This window comes from Mercenaria mercenaria, chromosome 18, assembly GCF_021730395.1.
Source record: "Mercenaria mercenaria strain notata chromosome 18, MADL_Memer_1, whole genome shotgun sequence".
Lineage (NCBI taxonomy): Eukaryota > Metazoa > Mollusca > Bivalvia > Venerida > Veneridae > Mercenaria > Mercenaria mercenaria.
In genome coordinates, this window is record NC_069378.1 from 60,717,322 (window position 1) to 60,735,763 (window position 18,442).

Sequence of the window (18,442 nt, forward strand, 5' to 3'; positions counted from 1 at the left end):
GTATATGGTGGGGGCTGGTGGGGGCGAATGTGTGTGAGGGGGTGGGAGTGGGAGGACTGGGAAGAAACCTGACATACTCGGACATGGAGGCCCTTACTTTAGGAAAAACAAGTGCTGTATAATGACAACATCACCGTTTATTTGAAGCTCTTGCAACAATTTACTACCTCCCATACAACAGCTCCAGGTTCACTGACCTTTGTTTCACAACAGAAAATGTTTTTTTTTAGAACAAGAAATAGAAAACAATCCACTTTCTTTCACACCACAAACACACAAAATAACTTACCTGTCAACCTCACAGAAAAAAACACAAACTCATTTACCTTTGACATGCTAACACCAAAACCTAGTTATTTAGGCTAAAGATTAAACACTGAGAAATTAACCGCTGGCTTCCAACAAAAATATTAATGATTATATATACAACAGTCTGACAGAAGGTTGGCAAGTCAGTTGCCTATGATAGACAAAATACATGTGGATGAAACAAGAACTACTGGCATGACTGTAGCAAAAGTGTAATAGATTACCTCCCTTTTTTTAAATAAAATACTGTCAAATATCTCAAGTATACACAATGTTGCTTTTGTATCATCTTTAAATTCTATGAACTCATATAAACAGTGTTGTGTAATAAAGATAGATAGTGACTTAACACACATTTACAAAAAACAAAAAATTACATTACAATTTTAATCATAACAAAAAGGGAGGTAATCAGAAATTCTAACTAGAAAATGCTTTTGTAAACAAGAGCTGTCTCCATAGGATGACATATGCCCCCGATGCACTTTGAATGAGTAGTTATGGCCGATGTTAGAGTTTAGGACCTTTGACCTACGGAGCTGGGTCTTGCGCGCGACATGTCGTCTTACTGTGGTACACATTCATGCCAAGTTATTTGAAAATCCATCCATGGTTGACAAAGATATGGACCGGACACGCCCATCAATGCACTATCCTTTAAAGTCTAAGTGTGACCTTGACCTTTGAGCTACGGACCTGGGTCTTGCGCACGACACGTCGTCTTACTGTGGTACACATTCACGCCAAGTTATTTGAAAATCTATCCATCGATGACAAAGATATGGACCGGACACGCCCATCAATGCACTATCCTTTAATGACTAAGTGTGACCTTGACCTTTGAGCTATGGACCTGGGTCTTGCACGCGACACGTCGTCTTACTGTGGTACACATTCATGCCAAGTTATTTGAAAATCCATCCATCGATGACAAAGATATGGACCGGACACGCCCATCAATGCACTATCCTTCAATGTCCAAGTGTGACCTTGACCTTTGAGCTACGGACCTGGGTCTTGCGCGCGACACGTCGTCTTACTGTGGTACACATTCATGCCAAGTTATTTGAAAATCAATCCATCGATGACAAAGATATGGACCGGACAAGAAAATTGCGGACAGACTGACAGACCGACAGACCGACAGACTGACAGACCGACAGACGGTTAAAAAACTATATGCCTCCCTTCGGGGGCATAAAAAGCTCATGTTTCCCCCAATGCAAAGGCCTGTAGGCAAGAAGTCAATAGGGGTCAGGAGCGAAAGTCAAAGAGACACTGATGGTTGGCTGCAATAGGGATCATCTACTTGGCATGTCCAGTCATCCCGCTAAATTTCAACACTCTTGGCCTAGTGGTTCTCAAGTCACTGTTCAGGCTCCTGTGACCTTGACATTTGATCAAGTGACCTCAAAATAAATAGGGGTCATCTACTCTGCATGTCCAATCATCCTATTAAGTTTCAACATTGTAGCTCAAGTGGTTCTCAAGTTATTTCCAAAAAAATGATTTTACAGGAACAGGCCACTGTGACCTTGACCTTTAATAGACTGACCCAAAAATCAATAGGGGTCATCTACTCTGCATGTTCAATCATCCTATGAAGTTTCAACATTCTGGGTCAAGTGGTTCTCAAGTTATTGATCGGAACTGGTTATCAATGTTCAGGCCCCTGTGACCTTGACCTTTAACGAAGTGACCCCAAAAACAATAGGGGTCATTTACTCTGCATGAACAATCATCCTATGAAGTTTCAACATTCTGGGTTGAGAGGTTCTCAAGTTATTGATTGGAAATGGTTTTCCATGTTCAGGCCCCTGTGGCCTTGACCTTTAACAGAGTGATCCTAAAATCGCTAGGGGTCATCTACTCTGCATGACCAAACATCCTATGAAGTTTCATCATTCTGGGTCAAGTGGTTCTCTAGTTATTGATGGGAAATGGTTTTCAATGTTCAGGCCCCTGTGACCTTGACCTTTGACGGAAATAACCCAAAATCAATAGGGGTCATCTACTCTTCATGACCAATCATCCTATAAAGTTTCAACATTCGGGGTCAAGTGGTTCTCTAGTTATTGATCGGAAGTGGTTTTCAATGTTCAGGCCCCTGTGACCTTGACCTTTGACGGTGTGACCCCAAAATCATTAAGGGTCATCTATTCTTCATGACCAATCATCCTATGAAGTTTCAACATTCTGGGTCAAGTGGTTCTCTAGTTATTGATCAGAAATGGTTTTCAATGTTCAGGCCCCTGTGACCTTGACCTTTGACGGAGTGACCCCAAAATCAATAGGGGTCATCTACTCTTCATGACCAATCATCCTATGAAGTTTCAACATCCTGTGTCAAGTGGTTCTCTAGTTATTGATCGGAAATGGTTTTCAATGTTGAGGCCCCTGTGACCTTGACCTTTGACAGAGTGACCCCAAAAACAATAGGGGTCATCTACTCTGCATGACCAATCATCCTATGAAGTTTCAACATTCGGGGTCAAGTGGTTCTCTAGTTATTGATCCGAAATGGTTTTCAATGTTCAGGCCCCTGTGACCTTGACCTTTGACGGAAATAACCCAAAATCAATAGGGGTCATCTACTCTTCATGACCAATCATCCTATAAAGTTTCAACATTCGGGGTCAAGTGGTTCTCTAGTTATTGATCGGAAGTGGTTTTCAATGTTCAGGCCCCTGTGACCTTGACCTTTGACGGTGTGACCCCAAAATCATTAAGGGTCATCTATTCTTCATGACCAATCATCCTATGAAGTTTCAACATTCTGGGTCAAGTGGTTCTCTAGTTATTGATCAGAAATGGTTTTCAATGTTCAGGCCCCTGTGACCTTGACCTTTGACGGAGTGACCCCAAAATCAATAGGGGTCATCTACTCTTCATGACCAATCATCCTATGAAGTTTCAACATCCTGTGTCAAGTGGTTCTCTAGTTATTGATCGGAAATGGTTTTCAATGTTCAGGCCCCTGTGACCTTGACCTTTGACAGAGTGACCCCAAAAACAATAGGGGTCGTCTACTCCAGCAGCCCTACAACCCTATGAAGTTTAAAGGTTCTAGGTCAAATTGTTCTCCAGTTATTGCTCGGAAATGAAGCGTGATGTACGGACCGACGCGGACGGACAGGGCAAAAACAGTATGTCTCCTGCATGTCCAATCATCCTATGAAGTTTCAACGTTGTAGGTCAAGTGGTTCTCCAGTTATTTCCAAAAAATGATTTTACATGAACAGGCCACTGTGACCTTGACCTTTAATAGACTGACCCCAAAATCAATAGGGGTCATCTACTCTGCATGTTCAATCATCCTATGAAGTTTCAACATTCTGGGTCAAGTGGTTCTCTAGTTATTGATCGGAAATGGTTTTCAATGTTCAAGCCCCTGTGACCTTGACCTTTGACGGAGTGACCCCAAAATCAATAGGGGTTATTAACTCTGCATGAACAATCATCCTATGAAGTTTCAACATTCTGGGTCGCGAGGTTCTCAAGTTATTGATTGGAACTGGTTATCAATGTTCAGGCCCCTGTGACCTTGACCTTCAACAGAGTGACCCTAAAATCGTTAGGGGTCATCTACTCTGCATGACCAATCATCCTATGAAGTTTCATCATTCTGGGTCGAGTGGTTCTCTAGTTATTGATCAGAAATGGTTTTCAATGTTCAGGCCCCTGTGACCTTGACCTTTGATGGAGTGACCCCAAAATCAATAGGGGTCATCTACTCTGCATGACCAATCATCCTATGAAGTTTCAACATTCGGGGTCAAGTGGTTCTCTAGATATTGATCCGAAATGGTTTTCAATGTTCAGGCCCCTGTGACCTTCACCTTTGACAGAGTGACCCCAAAATCAATAGGGGTCATCTACTCTTCATGACCAATCATCCTATGAAGTTTCAACATTCAGGGTCAAGTGGTTCTCTAGTTATTGATCGGAAGTGGTTTTCAATGTTCAGGCCCCTGTGACCTTGACCTTTGACGGAGTGACCCCAAAATCAATAGGGGTCATCTACTCTTCATGACCAATCATCCTATGAAGTTTCAACATTCTGGGTCAAGTGGTTCTGTAGTTATTGATCGGAAATGGTTTTCAATGTTCAGGCCCCTGGAACCTTGACCTTTGACGGAGTGACCCCAAAATCAATAGGGGTCATCTACTCTTCATGACCAATCATCCTATGAAGTTTCAACATTCTGGGTCAAGTGGTTCTCTAATTATTGATCGGAAATGGTTTTCAATGTTCAGGCCCCTGTGACCTTGACCTTTGTCGGAGTGACCCCAAAATCAATAGGGGTCATCTACTCTTCATGACCAATCATCCTATGAAGTTTCAACATTCGGGGTTGTCTACTCCAGCAGCCTTACAACCCTATAAGTTTGAAAGTTCTAGGTCAAATTGTTCTCCAGTTATTGCTCGGAAATGAAGTGTGACGTATGGATGGACGGAAGGACAGACGGATGGACAGACGGAGGGACAGACAGGGCAAAAACAGTATGTCTCCTGGGGGAGACATAAATATACTGGCCAAACTTTTCTTTCAAATCAATACCAAATTTCTGCATAAACCGTTTCCATAGAAGAAAGATAAGAAGAAGCAGTTTATAAAGCTTTATGCAGAAACTGCAATGACAGTCAACTTCCTAGTATCTTTTTGCTATGGTAATATTTAGAGCAAAATTTTGATACTGTTTTGAAAATATATACTTTTCATAAAATAAATTGGCTTGGTGCATTTTGTAGGTATAGGTAGCACGGCAGAGGAGAGGTAGGGGGTGTGGAAACAAACACGATTTTATTTTAAACCCAAGATGAGTGGGCTATTTTTATTTATAAAATTATACTTTGTAGAACTCACTGAATCAAACTGATGAACAATTATAATTCATTAATATTCATTACTACAGAAAAACAAGAGGACCATATTGGTCCTGAATTGCTCACCTGTCCACACGCAACCCAGATCATTGTGGCTAAGTTTCATTGAAAATCAACATTCTGACCAATTTTCATGAAGATTCATTGAAAAGTATGGCCCCTAGAGGCCACAAGGTTTTTCCATTTTTAGACCTACTGACCTAGTTTTTGACTGTACCTGACCCAGTTTCGAACTTGACCTAGATATCATCAAGGTAAACATTCTGACCAATTTTCATGAAGATCCATTGAAAGATATGGCCTCTAGGGAGGTCACAAGGTTTTTCTATTTTTAGACCTACTGACCTAGTTTTGGACCACAGTACACCCAGTTTTGAACTTGACCTAGATATCATCAAGGTGAAAGTTCTCACCAGTTTTCATACAGATCCCATGAAAAATATGGCCTCTAGGGAGGTCACAAGGTTTATCTATTTTTAGACCTACTGACCTAGTTTTGGACCGCACATGACCCAGTTTCGAACTTGATCTAGATATCATCAAGAAGAATATTCAGACCAACTTTCATATAGATCCCATGAAAAATATCACCTCTAGAGAGGTCACAATGTTTTTCTATTTTTAGACCTACTGACCTACTTTTTGACTGCAGTTGACCCAGTTTCAAACCTGACCTAGATATCATCAAGGCAAACATTCTCACTAATTTTCATGAAGATCTCATGAAAAATATGGCCTCTAGAGAGGTCACAAGGTTTTTCTATTTTTAAACCTACTGACATAGTTTTTGACTGCACGTGACCCAGTTTCAAACTTGACCTAGATATCATCAAGATAAACATTCTGACCAATTTTCATGAAGATCCATTGAAAAATATGGCCTCTAGAGAGGTCACAAGGTTTTTCTATTTTTAGACCTACTGACCTAGTTTTTGACCGCACGTGACCCAGTTTCGAACTTGATCTAGATATCATCAAGGTGAGCATTCTGACCAACTTTCATAAAGATCCCATGAAAAATGTGACCTCTAGAGTGGTCACAAGCAAAAGTTTACGGACGGACGCTGGACGCCGCGCGATCACAAAAATGCATTCTAATTTCCAGTTCCAGTACAGGGTATAATGTGAAATGGCCTTTAAAGTTAGTTCAAAAAAGTTGAAAATAATCTGGAAAGGTATGCTGCCTAAATGACATCACAAGCCTTTAACAACAAGCAACTGTCGACACAATGGGCCTTTAAACAATAAGCAACTGTACAGACATCCTTGAAAAAATAACAGCCAGAAAATGTTGGAGACTGAAAGCATTTCAGCCCACACTCTGCAATTCTGTCAGAAAAACTGAAGGATTAGAAACAATACAATTTAAGTGCCACATCTGCATAATCCTTTATTCATTTTTATGTCCACAGAAATTCAGAAAGAGTGGGTGTAAGATTAGGTTAGTGGATAAATGCTTATGCTTTTGCAATGTGTGTATCTAAGTGACTGACAGCCCTGTGAAAGGGACGCTGAATGAGTGTTACAAATAAAGCCACTATATGAGTGCGAGTGGAAACGAGTGCAAGAGTATGAAGGATATGACTGATTGAATAGCAGAGTAAATGAGTACTGTGAAATCATTTAAATCCGCTGGCATGAAATTTCGTGCAAACGTGAAAAAGGACTGTTTCGCGCGGGCTTTAATTCGCGCATTTTCAATTTATAAATGAAAAAATAAAATTAAAAAATAATATTAGCGCGGTCTTAAATTCGAGCATCGGTTCTGGCGCGAAATATGCGAAAATTCGTCCTACGCGAATAAAAATGATTTCACAGTAGTTTGGAACTGTGAGTGATTGAGTTAATTAGTGTTGGAACTTGGAATATGTTAGAAGTGATGGAGTTTAGTACAGGTAGGAGCTTATGAAGATAGTGTGAAAGCACAAGGAGGATTCAGTGAGTTGAGTCAGAGATGGTGAGCGTACATGTGAGAATAGGGTTTTAAGTAACTCAACATAGGGAAGAGCGACAGAGTAAGCAATTTAAGAAGCATTGGTTTTAAAAGCTTAAGACAGAATGAATGTAAGTTTCACCTGGTCAATGAGGGGAAGCTGACTGACTCTGTACAAAGAGGAAGCAAGTGACTAAGTGAGCCAGAGAGGCTGTAAATATTCAAGACTGGGAGACTGACTGAAGATTCAATGAGTCAGAAGAGGAAGTCAGTGACAGTAGCAGTCAGTGAGTGAGTCAATGATAATGAGATCTGAGAGCAGATGAATCAACATCTCAGTGGGACGAGGAGTACGTGACACAAGCAAGAAAGGGTATCTGAGACTGAACCGGAGAATGACCTGAGACTAAAGAAGAAACAGTGGAGTGGGTGGCTCTAAGGGAGTGCGGGGCTTCTGTGAGCAGTAGTAAGGTCACCAATTTTGATGAAATTGGTGTATATTGAGAGTAGGAGGTAGACAAAAGAAATTATTGTATACATTTTTGTTTGGGCTTATAACACGATGTAAGTCATAACGTACATCTATAATCTCTTCCTGAATTTAGATTTCTCTCACAACAAACTTCAGGAGCTCACTGGAACTATGAAGACAAAACTGTAACCTATACTTATCATAAACCACACAACTTTTCCTATCAGTTTCAGTCGAGCTGACAAACTTTTCCCCAATAAACCAGATAGCAAAGTGAATGACGTCAATTAGCAAGAAAAGTCTCAAAGAAATCAACCATTTTATTACTTGCACTTGCATATTTACTTCCCTTCCTGCTTCCCAAAGCTAATGTTTACATTTTCTATAGTTACTGACCCAGTAACGAACTAGACAGACAGAATGCCTGTGCTGTATATAATCTGATTGCTTCCCCATGTCTTCAATAATCAATATCTGGAAATAGGAAAGAGTGTTAGTAGTGCATTCAACTCTCTTAGGAAGCATAAGGAACCCAAATATGACCCCATGTCGCTCACCTCGAGAACCCTTCTTTGACACAGAAACTCTTATTTCACACGATGACCTGTAATTTCTATGGTATCTATAGCAAAACAGGTACAAACTTCATTCTCATCAAGGTGGCTTGCTACATACTTCTAGCTGCTTATTGCATTATTAAGAAAAAACATCTCTTCATCAAATCCTATACGGCCTCAAGAGCTGCTTTATTTTAAATAATCACTTCAACCCGGGCTTATTCTGATGTTCTGATAGGGATGAGTCTCATGGGGTCGAATATTGGCCCAAATTCGAATATCGTCCCAAATTCCCAATCCAAACAGGCATGCTCTTTTCCAATTCCATTTCTGAAAATTCATATGAGAAATCAAAATATGCCAAGTTAAAGAAACAGTGAAAAATCAGAAATTTTGTCTTAACTGTAGAGTATTTCGGACAGACATATATTTGGATACACCAATATGCAGTCGTAGAAAGTGGTTTGAATTTTTGTTCCAGAAATTTACTTTAAATTTAGTATCACTAAATGTAAGACTTTGTAATCATCTTGACTGACACTAGGTTTCCTCTTGCAACAGTCTTGTTTCAATCAAAACTTACCAAAGAAATAACAGCTAGGTTTTACCAGCAATAACCGAGATCAATATTTCTAACAAAGATAACATACAGCCTATGAAAATCAAGTTTTCATTTTTGTCCCCATTTTTAATAAATGTCATATTTCAATATCAATCCTGCACCTAAAACACAAAAAACAGTCACTTAAATCATCATTATTATCACCTAAAAAGATATTCATTATCAAATATCAAAATTTTACTTGCAAAATTAACATTTTGAGATGAAATTTTTCTGATTTTGTAAGACACCTTTTCCCCTAAAACCATGTGAATAAGCACTGGTGCCAGACCAGAAAGAAAATGCCTCTATACATGTTATACCCTACCCTTAGGTATTCTATAAGAACCATGGTCATGAACGGGAAAATATACTAACCCGTTTCAATCGTAAATTTCTCAACTTAAACGCACAGTTCGGTGAATGGGTACCTAGTATATTGAACAAACGATAATTTATCTTCCATCGTGCACCAGTCACATTGTCTCAATATTCCATATTGCTGAGATTATCAACGTATTTTATGCTTTCGTCAACGTTACAGAAAAAACTTGCTTGATCTTCCCTAATGAACATCCGGTCTAGAGGTCAAAGCAGTGTGCACATGTTTGGCAAAATGTAAACAAACAAAAACAGAATTTAAAAAAAAATCACATTTTTACAAACCCCAAATGATGAATGAAATTCATCTTGTATATGATCTTCAATTTTAAATCGTACATTGGTCTGCATCTGTTCTGTTTATTTTATTCATTTTGCACATTTATGCTGCATTTTCACATTTTAGCGAAACACGTGTAGTAAAATGACGATTGACATACATTTTCACATTAGCCAATCAGAATGGTTTCGTAATCTAGAACGGAACTTCACCAGGGAAGTTCAAGCAAGTTTTCTGTGTAATGTTGAAATAACTATAAACTACGCATTGTTTTTCTAAGATAAGATGTATTGAAGAAATGTGACCGGTACACAATGGAAGATAAATTACCACTTGTTTGATATCCATAGTACACATGTACCGAACTGCGTGTTTTAGGTATGAATTACGCCATTGAAACGGGTTTCCCCTTCATGACCATGGTTCTTATAGAATACCTAGGGGGTTGGTATTACATGTACAGAGGCATTTTCTTTCTGTTCTGGTGCCAGTGTGAATAAGCCTCACTAGAATACCTGATATTTGGTCCACAGTTCTGGACAGCTATAAACTGTTGCTATGACACACAGAGGGTAGGGTGACCATGACACTTCTTTTTAAACCCTGTCATGACTGTGCCAAAGAAAGAAAAGCTTATACATGATCCCTACCCTTAGTATCTTTAACCATGTCATAATGGAATAATGAACCTTCAATCCTAAATCCTAACTTAAACGCCATTTCGGTATGATAACACTAGTATATTGACACAAACATAATATTCCATCTCACCGTCAATTGTCTCAATATTCCATATTGTGAGAATCAACGATTTAGCTTTCGTCACGTTACGAAAAACTTATTGCTTCCCTAATGAACTTCCGTCTGAGGTCAAAGCAGTGATCAATGTTCAAATGTAACAAACTAAGCACATTTAAAATAATCACATTTTTACAAACCAAATGATTAATAAATCATCTTGTATATGATCTTCATTTAATCGTACATTGTTGAACTGTTGTTTATTTTATTCATTTTGCACATTTATGCTGCTTTTCACATTTAGGTAAACACGTGTAGTAAAATGACGTTACATACATTTTACATGTAGCATCAAATGGTTCGTAATCTAAACAACTTCACCAGGAAGTTCAGCAAGGTTTCGTGTTGTTGAATAAACTATAAACTACGCATGTTTTTCTAAGATAAGATATTATTAAATGTGACCGACACAAATTGGAGATAAATTACCACTTGTTTTAAATCCCATAGTACACATACCGAACTGTCGTTTTAGGTATGAATACCCATTGAAGGGTTTCCCCTTATGACCAATGTTCTTATAGTATCTGGCGGTTGGACTTTATGACAAAGTCATTTTCTTTGGTTCTGGTGCCAATGTGAAAAGCCTACTAGAATACTGATACTTGTCCACATTCTAGAACTAAAACTTTGCTAACAAATGGAGTGACCGCACTTTCTCTTTTCTGTATGATCCAATATTAAATGACTAAACTGTCAATTATCCTTTACATCAAATGATTTGTGACTCAATCCAACTATTGCCTTTGTATATATATAACAATATTTCACCTTACAAATGCATCATGTATCAACATGGATGCAAAGCTTAGGTAACTTACCTTTAGAATTGTTGATGTAATCTAACCAAAGCCAACATTCAGTGCTAAACCAATTCAACGTTATTATTGTGAATCATAACATACTAGTTTATCTGAAGAAAAAAAAATTAACTGCAATAAAAAAATACAATAACACCTCCCGTCCCATAAAAAGAACATGTTTTGGTATGTAAGACAGTCATGTTTGAATGTTTTTGTTTAAAGACACTTTGTTAACATACTAATTTAGCAATCATTGTTTATTAAAGACATTATAACATGTCATTTGTGCTACATTTACTTAACTTAAGCCTATCATCACTATCATAAGCTGAACTTATTTTTTTCTGTGACTGAATGGGTATTAAAGAATGTCTTAACTGATTACTTAAACTAACGTAAGTGATGAGTGACATTCAGAAACAGTTGACAAGGGACTCATGACAGGTGCCAAATACTTGCCTATGTGACAGTCAAAGGGCTTGCAGAAAGATGTGGATGCTGAAACCTACAAAGACAAAAGTCTAGCGGGCAGGTTTTACAGCTGGCATTGAGCTGACATGTATGGTTGCTTAGCAACTGGTTGCAAGAGTGAAGGATGGCAATACGGCAATGCTTGATGAGAATGCTGGCAGTGTGACAGTCAAAGGGCTGGCTGACAGATGTAGATCCCTCCCAATGAGACCGTAAAAACTGGCTGACAGGTGCTGATAATGGCAATTAGAAAGTCACTGCTGATTTTAAATGGCTGGCTGATAGGTGTGGATGTTGACAATGAAACAATTAGAAGAACTGGCTGCCAGGGTGAAGGATGGCAATACAGCAATGCTTGGTAAGAATGCTGGCAGTGAGATAGTGTGCTGGCTGCCAGGATGAAGGATGGCAATACGAAAATGCTTGGTGAGAATGCTGGCAGTGAGATAGTGTGCTGGCTGCCAGGATGAAGGATGGCAATACGGAAATGCTTGGTGAGAATGCTGGCAGTGAGATAGTGTGCTGGCTGCCAGGGTGAAGGATGGCAATACGAAAATGCTTGGTGAGAATGTTGGCAGTGAGATAGTGTGCTGGCTGCCAGGATGAAGGATGGCAATACAGCAATGCTTGGTGAGAATGCTGGCAGTGAGATAGTGTGCTGGCTGCCAGGATGAAGGATGGCAATACGGAAATGCTTGGTGAGAATGCTGGCAGTGAGATAGTGTGCTGGCTGCCAGGATGAAGGATGGCAATACAGAAATGCTTGGTGAGAATGCTGGCAGTGAGATAGTGTGCTGGCTGCCAGGATGAGGGATGGCAATACAGAAATGCTTGGTGAGAATGCTGGCAGTGAGATAGTGTGCTGGTTGCCAGGATGAAGGATGGCAATACAGAAATGCTTGGTGAGAATGCTGGCAGTGAGATAGTGTGCTGGCTGCCAGGATGAAGGATGGCAATACAGCAATGTTTGGTGAGAATGCTGGCAGTGAGATAGTGTGCTGGCTGCCAGGATGAAGGATGGCAATACAGCAATGCTTGGTGAGAATGCTGGCAGTGAGATAGTGTTATGGCTGCCAGGATGAAGGATGGCAATACAGCAATGCTTAGTGAGAATGCTGGCAGTGAGATAGTGTGCTGGCTACCAGGGTGAGGGATGGCAATATAGCAATGCTTGGTGAGAATGCTGGCAGTGAGATAGTGTACTGGTTGACATAATAATGATGTGTACAGTGCTGACAGGTGTGGTTGCTGGCACTAAGACAGTATAATTGTAAGTTCTGGCTGACAGGGCTTGCTGACTGATATGTTACAAGGCAACAATGAAAGCCTGCGGCAAAATACTTATGTAGGCACTGTGACAGTAAGACTTGACTGATTAAATGACAAGATCAGACTGGCATGGATAATTATTAGACGCAATGCTAGACGAATGGCAAAATTCTCATATCTCTGACACATTGTATGAACAGATAAGAAATAATTCTTGACTTACCTTGCCTTAAACTTAATATTATCATGTGATTTGCAAATTAATCTCCATTTCATCCAATTTTCTGAAACTATATATTCCTTCTTTAACTATTTTTTTTTTCTGTAAAACACACCAAAAATTCTGCCAGCAACCTTTTCCTTATCAGTATCACCTTCGATCATTACCAGAAATCTTTCCAGAAATAATCCAATCTACAGTTAGTTTAATAACCTCTATCTGCACTAGTTCTACCCATGATCACTGTTCATGATCAATATACGATTTTCCCCCCAACTAGCTCTCTCCGTTATAAATACAGTTTACCCATTTTATGTTTTTTGTAAATATTTACATACCTTTCTTCCTTCTTTCATAAGTACTGACGAACATACTAGAAATTTCTAGGTCACATAAAGTTATCTTTGACTATTTACATTTAACGTGATACAGATATTGTGAAGCATTTAATACAGGTCAAAGGGCTTGCAATGTCAAACATATCAAAAGTTATATGTTTGTAATCTTTATTTAAAATGTATTAAACTATTTAAATGCCAGATGAAGAAAAATAAATGCAAACAGCTGGTACCACCATGTGACCAGAATTTTGAATTAACTTTCATATATCCAACTGTTTCCTTTTCGAAATTTATAAAAAGCTGTTTCGAGGGTTCAACGCAATAAGGGGGCGTATCTACATATAATAATCATATGTAGATACGCCCTTATTGCGTTGAACCCTCGGTTTGCGGAATATTTCTATGAAAAGAATCTGAAGACGCTTTCTGCTAGGTGTATTTGTTGTTACTGTTGTTCTTCTTGTTTTAGTTGGGTGGTTAAACGCCACACCAACACAAATATGGCCAATCACATTTAAGATTTTTCACCTTTCATAACATTATAATCTATTAGAAATTTAAGGTTACAAATAGTAAGAGATCTATTACAAATTACAATTTCTTGGCCAAAATCTGATTAACCACCTTTAAAAAACAGGACATCAAATTCCACAGGCAATGTCCACAGGACACAACTGTAAAATCTAAAATATCTAACCCAGAAGTGACCCCAGCTGCCAGGCTACACAGCTGTTCAATATAATTATGTCAGTTAATTAATAACCACTATACCAGATACCTATTGAAATATATTGACACTGATGACTATCTTTATCGTTTCATAATAAAGGCCAATATAAGAAAGAACATTTTATTTTTTTAAAGCACAGAAATATTCATTATGGAAAATAAGTTGTGTAGAAACTCGAATAATGCAGTATATGTACATTATTTCAGATTGAAAGTAAAGACCTGGGGTCATTCTTTCATTCTTGTAATTTCAACATAACATCATATCTTTGATCAAGTCTGTATTTTGACTGCCAATCTTCATTTTATGTCTGCAGAGCTATGCACTGCAGAAAAAAAATGCCAACTATTTCCCTTATAATGACTTTATCGTTAAAAGTTCTATTTAGAAACAACAATTGACATTATCTTTATACTGTTCATAACAGTAACTTATGCTATTAACAATAATTTTACCATCTTTTTTTTATTTTGTATATTAATCACTTTCACTGATATATAATTCGCGAAAAGGTACCAAACGCTGATAATTAAATAATGTTGTGGTACCTTTTTGCATTAAATCCAGCTAATGGCTATTATGTCGATAAAACCAAATTTTCAAGTTTTCAATATACCTAAAATTCCAAAGTTCCTTGCAATATTTGAAGTCTATCGGTACAATTTCCTTTCAAAATACACCATGTATTGTGCACGGCTCAACTACAGTCCAAAATATTGCAATCTGCAAACAAGAAGTCCTTAAAACTGAACTCTTAAATCCACAAAACTGTACTTCAAAACTGGCGATATGCAGTCAATGAAGCGCCTTGAATGAATACAATGTACACACAATATCAATGTTTCCCCGATAAGCCTTAGGTAATATTACAATAGAGAATGATCTTTTGCTTTTAACTTTCTATTAAGTCAGTAAACTAAAATACACCTCAAGTTTATAAATAATATAATATCTATATGTGTGTGTTTAAAATTAACTTCAAAATGCTAAATATAACAATTCCTGTTACTGTTTATATGAACAAAAAAGTGTTTATCAAATCCTATTGCTGAGGCACGTTTTTTTTGCCAAAATTTGATGTGCAAAAAGAAAGACATAGTATTTTCACAATTATGCTTGAGGAATCCCAATCATATATAATTTTTCATGGAAATTTTGCAAGCTTATGCTGTAACAACCACAAGTATTATTCTATGATTCTTAACCCTTACCCTGCTAAATTGCTATAATGAACTTGTCCATCTTCCAATTTGGACAGCACCATGAACTGTTAAAAGGGCTGCCCATACCAAATAGACACTGGCTAAATAGGAAACAGTACCGATCATGATCAAACTGCATGGATGTGCAGGCACTGGTCGCAAAGGCAGATTCAGTTGTGTTCAGCATGGTAAGGGTTAACAAGAGCTCGCAGAACATGAAATGCCCCCCTTGATACATTCAGTAATTGCACAAGAAACAGAAATTATTTGCTCACTGTAAACAAAAGTTCTACTGTTCTGGTTCAATGTGACTTTGACATATTGATCTCAAATTCAACAGGGGTCATCTGCTGGTCATAATCAACCTCCCTATTAAGTTTTGTGATCCTAGGCCCAAGCGTTCTCAAGTTATCATCCAGAAAGTGTTTAACTGTTCCGAGTCAAACAAACACTGTAGATTAATCCAAATCACCAAATTAATTTCTAACCATGGTCTAACCATTTCAACAGCTATACACTTACATTGTAACAATAACAGTACTTTCCAATCATGATAAAAAAGCGCTCAATAGGTTAATCCAAATCATCATCAAAAAATCTTGTTCCAACACTATTCAGTTACATTAAATACTGTGAGATTAATCCAAATCATAAACTAATTAACGAATCATGCTTAACTTTAGGGTCGGTCAGGTAACTGTATTTTTAGCTCACCTGTCACATAGTGACAAGGTGAGCTTTTGTGGTCACCCTTCGTCCGTCGTCAGTCCATGCGTCAACAATTTCTTGTTCTTCTAGTTATGGGGAGGACTCTTTTGACAGGTTGAAAATGGTCTTTTAAGCCAAGACACTCAACATTTGTCTGGTAAGAGGGGTTATAAATATGTGCAGCAGCATTACAAGGAATGTGAGCAGAATTTCAATCATCCTCTTTAACACTTTCATTTTAATTACTGATTTCTCTAGATTAAATGGAATAATCTGGCAATCTTTTGGTGTAATTCAAGTGCAGTTGGTACATATCTGTCAATCAATGGTATAAGTATGGATGCACGGATTCTCTGACATGATGCATAGCAGGTTTTCTAGCAGTTTGTCATGTCATTTGGCAGGGAAAGTAAACAAGAGGGCCAAGATGGCCCTAGGTCGCTCACCTGAGTAACACACAGTAACAGTGTAAACATGTTTTACCTAGTGATTTCATGGATACATATATTCTGACCAATTTTCATTAAGATTGGACCAAAAAATGTTGCCTCTTGAGTGTAAACAAGCATTTTCTTTGATTTGACCTAGTGACCTAGATTTTTATCCCGTATGATCCAGATTTGAACTTGTCCAAAATTTCACGAAAATAAACATTCTGACAAAGGTTCAGGAAGATTGGGAGTAAAAAAGTGGCCTCTAGAGTGTAAACAAACTTTTCCTTTGATTTGACCTAGTGATATAGTTTTTGACCCCACATGTCCCAGATTTGAAATCATACAAGCCTTCATGATAACATTCTGACCAAGTTTTATGAAGATAGAATAAAAAATGTGCCCCCTAGGATGTAAGCAAGCTTACTCTGATTTGACCTGGTGACCTAGTTTTTGACCTCACATGATCAAGATAAAAAACCATCTGAGATTTCATGCAGACAAACATTTTGACCATGCACATCAAATGAAAAATGCAGCCCCTATTGCATGCACAAAGTTTTTCTTTGATTTTAAAACGTGACCTAGTTTTTGACTCCAGATGATCCAGATTCCAATCTGGGCTAAAGATCATCCTTTTGACCAAGTTTATGAAAATAGGGTCATAAACTTGGCCTCTGGAGTGTTATCGAGCTTTTCCTTTGATTTGACCTTGGTGACCTAGTTTTTGACTCACATGACCCAGATTCAAACTTGACCTAGCAGTCATCAAGACAAACATTCTGACCAATTCTCACGTGTTTCAAACTTAAATTGTGGACTCTTGAGTGTCAACAAAATTTTCCTTTGATCTGGCCTATTGACCTAGTTTTTGACCCCACATGACTTAGTTTTGAACTTGATCTAGAGGTCACCAAGACAAAACATTCTGATCAAGTTTCATAAAGATTGGGTCGCAACTGTGGCCTCTAGAGTGTTCAAAAACTTTTCCTTTGATCTGGCCTATTGACCTAGTTTTTGACCCCACATGACTCAGTTTCGAACTTGACCTAGAGATCATCAAGACAAACATTCTGACCAAGCTTCATTAAGATAGGGTCATAAATGGGGCCTCTGGAGTGTTATCAAGCTTTTCCTTTGATCTGACCTGGTGACCTAGTTTTTGACCCCACATGACCCAGATTCAAGCTTGACCTAGCGGTCATCAAGACAAACATTCTGACCAATTCTCATGAGTTTCAAACTTAAACTGTGTGTAACTCTAAGTGTTCACAAGCTTTTCCTTTGATCTGGCCTAGTGACCTAGTTTTTGACCCCACATGACCCAGTTTCGAACTCAATCTAAAGATCATCATGAAGAACATTCTGACTAAGTTTCAAAAAGATTAGGTCAAAACTGTGGCCTATAAAGTGTTCACAAGCTTTTCCTTTCATCTGGCCTAGTGACCTAGTTTTTGACCCACATAAATCAGTTTCGAACTTGACCTTGAGATCATCAAGACAAACATTCTGACCAAGTTTCATAGATATTAAATCACAACTGTAGCCTCTAGAGTGTTCACAAGCTTTTCCTTTGATTTGTTCATATGACCTAGTTTTTGACCCCACATGATCCAGATTCGAACCTGACCTAGAGATCATCAAGCCAAACATTCTGACCAAGTTTCATAAAACTGAGTCACAAATGTGGCTTCTAATGTTCACAAGGCAAATGTTGACGGACAACACACGACGGACGCCACACGCCAACAGACGCTGGACAATGACTGGTCACAATACCTCGGCTTAAGCACTTCATGCACAGGTGTGCTAAAAATAAACATAAAATCTTTCTTGAGTCTCATAACTTCAGGTACTTGAAGTTACATAATGATTTAATGCTCTGTTTAAAGAGAGATATTACAGTCCCGTACAGTCTGACAAAAGTTATTTTGGATTTACAAAGCAGATTTTCTTTACCTAAAGGGAGATAATATAAAATATAAATCTGATTAAAACTTGTTGTTAAGATGAATTCTAACATTAACAGCAAATTGTTATCATGG

General features: G+C 38.2%; 1 protein-coding gene across 14 annotated transcripts in view; it reads right to left on the bottom strand.

Moving 5' to 3' along the window:
* The window catches only part of LOC123538498 (electroneutral sodium bicarbonate exchanger 1-like), a 143,105-nt gene that overhangs the window by 96,021 nt on the left and 28,642 nt on the right, over positions 1-18,442 (bottom strand). The window contains exon 1 of one of the 14 annotated variants that reach the window (XM_053530336.1): positions 14,673-14,828. The exons of 12 other annotated variants lie outside the window; for them this stretch is intronic. The gene's annotated coding sequence lies outside the window, so the exon portion shown is untranslated. Of the gene's footprint in view, positions 1-12,988; positions 13,274-14,672; positions 14,829-18,442 lie in introns of those variants that run through there. One more of the 14 variants, XM_053530335.1, reaches the window with a different exon arrangement.